This window comes from Sapajus apella, unplaced genomic scaffold, assembly GCF_009761245.1.
Source record: "Sapajus apella isolate SASKATOON/1434 unplaced genomic scaffold, GSC_monkey_1.0 scaffold113, whole genome shotgun sequence".
Taxonomy (NCBI): domain Eukaryota; kingdom Metazoa; phylum Chordata; class Mammalia; order Primates; family Cebidae; genus Sapajus; species Sapajus apella.
In genome coordinates, this window is record NW_022437053.1 from 2770180 (window position 1) to 2778371 (window position 8192).

An 8192-nucleotide genomic window follows, 5' to 3' on the forward strand; every position below is an offset into this window, starting at 1 on the left:
CTCAGAATCAATTGATCCAAATTGGAGAAGGTTCAGGAATACCTTTGTGAGTGTATTTTGCTTATATTTTCCATCTCATTTCATCATAGAAGAGACAAATATTCATATTTATGTAAGTTATTTTTAATAGTTAAGAGGCAAAAATAGCAATAAGAAGTACTCATGTCACAGTTTATCAATGGTTTTATTTTCCATTGTAACATGTAATGATGCAACTTACAATTGATGTAAATAATATATTTTGCAATTACTATTTATGTCCGTATTTGCAAATATACATTCTTTCATATAGACTTGATATTAATCCACAGGTTTTATGCATTATTAGTTTATTTAATCCTCAGAGCATCTCAAGAGATCAGCATCAGTTTTACCCCCATGTTCCCCTTCTGAATTTGATTTAAAGCCCTACAAGAAACGAATGGGCCGGGCGCGGTGGCTCAAGCCTGTAATCCCAGCACTTTGGGAGGCCGAGGCGGGTGGATCACAAGGTCAAGAGATCAAGACCATCCTGGTCAACATGGTGAAACCCTGTCTCTACTAAAAATACAAAACGTTAGCTGGGCATGGTAGCGCGTGCCTGTAATCCCAGCTACTCAGGAGGTTGAGGCAGGAGAATTGTCTGAACCCAGGAGGCGGAGGTTGCGGTGAGCCGAGATCACGCTATTGCATTCCAGCCTGGGTAACAAGAGCGAAACTCCGTCTCAAAAAAAAAAAAAAAAAAGAAAGAAAAACTGGTATTTCCCCAGTTAATCTCATAAATTATTTATGTATATATGCAAGTGTCTGATTTGATCTCTCCCTTTTTTTCCCATTGATTTATTTCTCTTTGTGAAAATATCACATTAGTTTAGTAAGAAACTTCATTTAACATAAGAATTTTCTCTCTAGGGCCTTCTCTTAACCCAGTGTGCTACTATATAAGGAAGAAAAAGCAAAAACCTGTATGCCTTGCACCTACACCAGTATTCTCAGTTGTGCCTTGAATAAAGAGGAGAATTTAGAATTCAATATTACTGTTGACACTTATGTCTTCAATGTCCTTGTGAATCTTAGGCAACCCCCCAACATAATTCCCTGCTTTATTTGCTTGGTCCATTCTCAGTAGATTTTATGAGATGTCAACACCCCTCATTAGGATTCCCTCATTCCGAAGGCTTTTGGGATTTTCTACCCACCCAGCAACCACCAGATGTGGCAGAAACCCCTGCAGACATCCCTCTTGCGCAAGCGCAGTTGCCCCAGGAATGCGGTCCTCCTGCTGCAGACCACGCCCACCAAGGGCGGGGCTGTAGCCAAGGCAGCTGAGCTCAGAGCCTTCTGTGGGGTCTGCAGTGGCAAGGCCAGCTGCTCCCTGGCTTCCCCCTGGAGCTGTATGAGGAATGCGGTTCTTTTGCATAAGAAAGGCCTTTCTCTTCAGTCATTCTGCTTGCTGATCAAGAACCCTTAACTGCTTCAGACTTTCCTGGTAATATTCATTCTTACTTTTGTGTTTTTAAGGCCCATATTACCTTTAACACTTGTATGCAGTTTTCTTTTTTATAATTTCACATAAATATCATCTAAAACCAGATTCTGTATTAAGGCCTTTCGTTTTTGTATTTAAAAATACATTCATAATCATTTCTTCAAAATATCTTTTCAGTTATTTTCATCTTTTCCATCATCATTCTTTACTTGTGGAATGGAAATACTACTTTTATGAGGAAAAGCAGATGTTACGTGCTTTTTAGTGTTGTCGAGAAATTTCCCTGTGAAACATCTCTGGTTGAAAAGGAGAGGAACAAGATTTTCTGTGAGGCACAAGATCAAATATGCTCAGAATTGCATGCTTTAATAAAGGCTGTGATTATTTTTGTTATATGGTTTAGCTATTCTAATCATAAAAGATGGAAAAAGAATTAATTTGTGTAGGCAGAACATTGCGACTCCCATTGTAAGTGTAGAGGCGGTCACTCCGCACTGCGCAAATAGGAATGTCGTCATGTTGTTTGCTTTTCTTGTTACCCAAAAACTGTAGATATTGGCTAGAGTCTTTGATTTTTTTCCCCAACCTGATTTTCTAATTGAATGATGTTTGCCCAGATAACCAATAACATAGATATGTATGTTTTTCTTACTCTTTGATTACTGATTATTATTTTGTTTTGTTTTTGTTGTTGTTTTCCTTAGTTTTCATTGAACTAAGAATGTCATTCAGAAAACGTTGTCATCCATATCCAGGTAGCATATAGTTGTATAATATGGTCTTGTAGTAAGGAAATTGCAGCCCTTACTGATTTTCTATTATTAATTGGCATGTTTTAAGTTTTCATGCTTGTATTTGGGGATTTTCTTTTCTGTTTTTTTACTCTGTTAATAATTTAACACCTTTGTATTGGTTATCTTCTGCATTGATGTCCATTGTTTAGGTTGAGCCTTTGACACTCCTCTGAAGTAGTTTGTATGTGAATCTGTAGCCACCCAAGGGATTCACCTTGCTGGCTGCCTAGACAGAGCCAATTTATCAGACAGGGGAACTGTAATAGAGAAACAACAATTCAGGCAGATCTGGTTCTGCAGGAAACCATAGTTTTATTATTACTCAAATCAGTCTTCCTGGAGCGGATCTGGGGTTTCTAAGAATAATTTGGTGGGTAGTGGGTCGGAAAATAGGGAGTGCTGATTGGTCAGGTCAGAGATGAAATCATAGGGAGCGGAAGCTGCCCTCTTACGCTGAGTCACTTCCTTGGTTGGAGTCATAAGATTAGATGAGCTAGTTTATCAATATGGGCGGTGTCAGCTGATTCATTGACTGCAGCATCTGCAAAATATCTCAAGTGCTGACTCATCTTAGGTTTCGCAATAGTGATGTTATCCTCAGGAGCATTTGAGGAGGTTTCAAATCTTGCAGTCTCCAGCTGCATGAATCCTAAACCGTAATTTCTAATCTTGTAGCTGATTTGCAAGTCCTACAAAGGCAAGATGGAGGGGTTTTGTTTTGGGAAATGGCTGTTACTGTCTTTGTTTTGGAAAAGGGCTATTGCTGTCTTTATTTAAAAGCTAAGCTATAAACTGAATACCTCGCGACGTAAGTGGAGACTGAACAACAGCAGCTTGGAGGTTAGAAGCAAGATGGAGTCGGTTAGGTCAGATCTCTTTCACTGTAATAATTTTCTCAGTTATGATTTTTTACAAAGCTGGTTTCAAATCAATGGCTTAGTGTCCAGGGTAGTGAAAATGGGATTCCTCAACCTAGGTTGAACATGGATTTCCTCCTGAAGAAACAATTTAGGGCTTGAGAAAGTAGGCCAGAATTGATTTAGGGCCTGCATTGTAAATTGTACAAATGCCAAGAAGATTGTATTGAGAGCAACACATTCTCTAGTGAATGAAGCATTCTTACAGGGTGAGCCTCTGAGACCCACTGGCAGATTTCATACAAGTAATGAAATTCTCAATCAAATGGACTAAAAGCAATTCTGGGGGCATTTGTTAAAGATGTATAAGATGTGAGAAACCGACAGCATTGATACTTTATGGATATTTATATGCCAAATTAATAGCTGTGTTACAGAAAAGGGGTCCCTATCCAGACCCCAAGAGAGGGTTCTTGATATTCAGGGTGAGTTTGCAGAGTAAAGTGAAAGCAAGATTATTAAGAAAGCAAAGGAAGAAAGGAATGGCTATTCCATAGACAGAGCAGTCTTGAAGGCTGCCTGATGCCCATTTTTATGGTTGTTTATTGATGATATGCTAAACAAAGAGTGGATTATCCATGTCTCCCCTTTTTAGACCACATAGGATAACTTTCTGACATTTCCATGGCATTTGTGAACTGTCATGGTGCTGGTGGGAGTGTAGCAGTGAGGACAACCAGAGGCCACTCTCGCCACTGTCATGGTGGTTTTGGTGGGTTTCAGCTGGCCTGTTTACTGCAACCTGTTTTATCAGCAAGATCTTTACAACTTGTATCTAGTGCCGATCTTCTGTCTCATCATGTGACTCAAAATGCCTTAACCATCTGGGAATGCAGCCCAGTAGGGGTCATCCTCGTTTTACCCAGCCCCATTTACCCAGCCCCATTTAAGATGGAGTTGCTCTGGTTTATATGCCTCTGACAGATAGACATTTGTTCGTCAGGTAATGCTGCAGTCAGGGCCTCTGGATTTCAGTCCTCCATACAAAGAATGTCAAGGGCAGACCTTAATAAAAAATAAATAAATAAATGAATAAACAAATTTTTAAAAATTACTCTTCATTTTCATTCTTTTATTGTATTATGATCTGACACCATTAACTTTAATTTCCTTGTATATGGAGAGCAACTCGATGAAAACTGGTATTTATATAGTGAAGAAAAGAGACAAGATTCCCAAATTTGAAGGAAACTGGAGGTTTTGTGGGAAACAAACAGAGGAGATAAGGCTTACTCATTTCTACTTATTTTTAATGAGAATTGTATCATTCATTCATAAATAGAAAGCTCCATTTAAATTACAGAAGCTCTTTGATTCATGATGAGGTTACTTCCAGATAAACCCATCGTAAGTTGAAAATATCATCAGTAAAAAATGCATTGAATGCAACTAACTTAAAATCATAGCATAGCCTATCCTCCTTAAATGTGCTCAAAACACTTGTATTAACCTAAAGTTTTGGAAATCATCCACACAAAGCCTATTTTATCATAAAATGTTGAGTATCTCATGTAATTTATTGCCTACTATACTGAAATGGAAAAACAAAGATTGGATGCTCAAAGTATACTTTCCGTTAATGTATATTGCTTCTGTTTAGTTTTAAAATTTTAAGTTGAATCATGGGAAGTCAGGAAGCCCATATATTATAAAATGTAATAAGTTTACCAGCCACAGATAACAACAAATCATAGGAAATGCAGGTTTGGGTCGAGGTGGGGTAGTTCGACCCATTTCCTTCATTTCTACTGGGCTGCCGTTCATCCTTGGGGTTATTGCAGGGTGGCTGTGCACTGCAACTGCATGAGAATCACTTGCACTTGGGAGGTGGAGGTTTCACTGAGCCAAGATTGTGCCACTGTGCTCTAGACTGGGCAACAGAGTGAGACTGAGACCCTATCTCAAAAACAAATAAATAAAAGGATAATACCTCTGTCAAAGTACTGTGATGCATGGCTTAATTATGGCAATACCTTCTAAGAAATGCATTGTTTGGTGATTTCATCAGCATGCAAACATAGAGAGCATTACACAAACCTGGAGGTCATAGCCTACTACATTTCCAGGCTATATGGTATTTTCTCTCTTTTTTTTTTTTCTTTTTTTTTTTTGTTGAGACGGAGTTTCGCTCTCGTTACCCAGGCTGGAGTGCAATGGCACGATCTCGGCTCACCGCAGCCTCCGCCTCCTGGGTTCAGGCAATTCTCCTGCCTCAGCCTCCTGAGTAGCTGGGATTACAGGCACGTGCCACCATGCCCAGCTGATTTTTTGTATTTTTAGTAGAGACGGGGTTTCGCCATGTTGACCAGGATGGTCTTGATCTCTTGACCTTGTGATCCACCCGCCTCGGCCTCCCAAAGTGCTGGGATTACAGGCGTGAGCCACCGTGCCCGGCCCTTTTTTCTTCTTTTGAGACAGAGTCTCACTCTATCGCCAGGCTGGAGTGTAATGGTGTGATCCCAATTCACTCCAACTTCTGTTTTCCGGTTTCAAGCCATTCTCCTGCCTCAGCCTCCCGAGTAGCTGGGACTACAAGCACGCACCACCACGCCCAGCTAATTTTTTGTATTTTTAGTAGAGACGGGGTTTCACCATGTTGGCCAGGATGGTCTCGATCTGTTGACCTCATGATCTGCCCACCTCAGCCTCCCAAAGTGCTGGGATTATAGGCATGAGCCACCACGCCCGGCCGGTATTTTCTATTGTTCCTAAGCTATAAGCCTATACAGCATATGTATATCCTATATACTATAGTCAATTGTAACACAATGATAAGTAGGTGGCTCATGCCTGTAATCCCAGCACTTTGGAGGGCCGAGGTGGGCAGATCACCTGAGGGTCAGGAGTTTGAGACCAGCCTCACCAACATGGAGGAACCCCATCTCTACTAAAAATACAAAATTAGCCAGCCTTGGTGGCACATACTTGTAATCCTAGTTACTTGAGAGGCTGAGGCTGGAGAATCACTTGAACATGGGAAGCAGAGGTTGCAGTGAGTCAAAATTGCACCATTGCACTCCAGCTAGGGCAACAAGAGTGAAACTCTGTCTAAAAACAAAAACAAAACAAAAAACCTCAGAGTCTACTAGAGACAGAAAAAAAATAGAGGGAAAAAAACCATACAACCTATCTAAACATAGACAATGCAAAATATGGTATAAAGCAAAAAACATTTTTTAGTTGTATAGGACATTTAACATGCATGGAGCTTGCAGGACTGGAAGTTCTTCTGGGTGAGTCGGTGAGTAAGTGGTGAGTGAATGTGAAGACCTAGGACATTAATGTATACTAATGTGGATTTTTGAAACACTTTAAATCAAGGCTACACTTAATTTATTAAAATATGCAAGTAATTGTGATATGACATTGTGACAGCTCTGATATCTCTAGGTGAAAGGACGTTTTCAGCTATATTATAATCTTATGAGCGTACCCTCCTATATGTGGTGTGTCCTTGACAGAATAAAATCTCATTTTCAGGGGCATGACAAATCAAGATATAAAAGCCTATTTAATATTTGTTTTAAAAACCCTTACATAGTTATAAAAGCATAAATTTTAGTCACATAAAAATATAAACAATCTTGAAATTAATTCATAGGTCAATTAATAGATATCTCAAAATTGTGGTTATTGATAGTTCTAAACCAGACTTTAATGCAGAATCTCGTATCTCTTCATCACACTGCGGCATAAAGACTGATGGTATTAAAACATTTCTTAACGAAAGAGGCTGCAGCATTTTCTGTGCGATTTGTACCATTCCTGTTCATACCTGTTCTACAAGTATTGAAGCAGGTGATCCTACCAGAAAATGACAGCAGATTTCAGCACAAGTTGATGCAGACAATTAAAAGCATGTAATGGGCCAGTCATGGTGGTTGCCCCCTGTAATCGAAGCACTTTGGGAGGCTAAGGTGGGCAGATCACGAGGTAAGGAGTTCAAGACCAGCCTGACTAACATGGTGAAAATGCGTCTCTACTAAAAATACTAAAATTAGGTGGGTGTGGTGGTACAAGCCTATAATGTCAGCTACTCAGGAGGCTGAGGCAGGAGAATCACTTCAACCCAGAAGGCAGAGGTTGCAGTGAGCCAAGATCATGCCACCGCACTCCAGCCAGGGCCACAGAGAGAGACTCCAGCACACAAAAAACCCAAAAACAAAACAAAAAGAAAAGAGAAGGACATCATGACTGCAACTAGGCTAACAGCTAGTGTGATAAAATTTGAAAAATAAAAGAATAAAACGGATGAAATACGACAATAACGTTGGAAATATTTATCAAGGGAGCCATATTAATGTAGCTGAATTTTAGAGAACAAAATACTTTTCCTAGGTCTGTGAGCACAAAACTGTCAGGAAAAACAGAAGAGGGACAGATGTGGTAGAAGCAGCATGACCCAAGAGAGGGGCTCTGCAGAGCATTGAGGATGGGGAGGCTGGAGACAAGGCTAGGCAGAGTCAGGGCTCACATCCTGACCTGAGAACAGAGGACAGTACCAGAAACAAGTTCACCTTCAAGTACAAACCCTCTTCAGACAAAAGGAGAGACGAAGGTGATGCAGAGGCTGCTCCCTAAGACTGCATTCTGTGGGGAGAAATTTGAATGCCTTTTCTTCTTTTAAGAGTTACCCACAGTTCATGAGATCTACTGATAAGGAAGGCAGTTGGAACAGGTGAGGATAGTCCTTGTTTGATGGGAAGGGCAGTAGCATTACCAGGAAGGGTTGGTGCCGGGGAGGGGCAAGGGTTGGGAAGGCAGAGAAGATTCTGTCCCCTCAGCCATCTTGCAGATGTAGGTTGGATCACTGGATGGCAGATTCACAGTTGGTGGCTCACGCCACCTGGCATCACAGGGTGAGAGCCACCTCACAGGAAACTGCAGATGTCGGGAGTTCCCAGGTAACTTCCAGAAAGGGTTGGCAGGGGGCTGCAGAGGTGGCAGCAGTGATGGTGGTGGGCAATGTGCAGCCTTTTAGGGCGTTTTCTCCATGGACATACACATGTGCAC

General features: G+C 40.8%; 1 protein-coding gene across 1 annotated transcript in view; it reads left to right on the forward strand.

The window, feature by feature from the left end:
* Positions 1-1300: 1300 nt before the first annotated feature.
* SNRPN (small nuclear ribonucleoprotein polypeptide N) overlaps positions 1301-8192 on the forward strand; it is a 60396-nt gene continuing 53504 nt past the window's right edge. The window contains exon 1 of the mRNA XM_032260039.1: positions 1301-1468. The gene's annotated coding sequence lies outside the window, so the exon portion shown is untranslated. The remainder of the gene's footprint in view (positions 1469-8192) is intronic.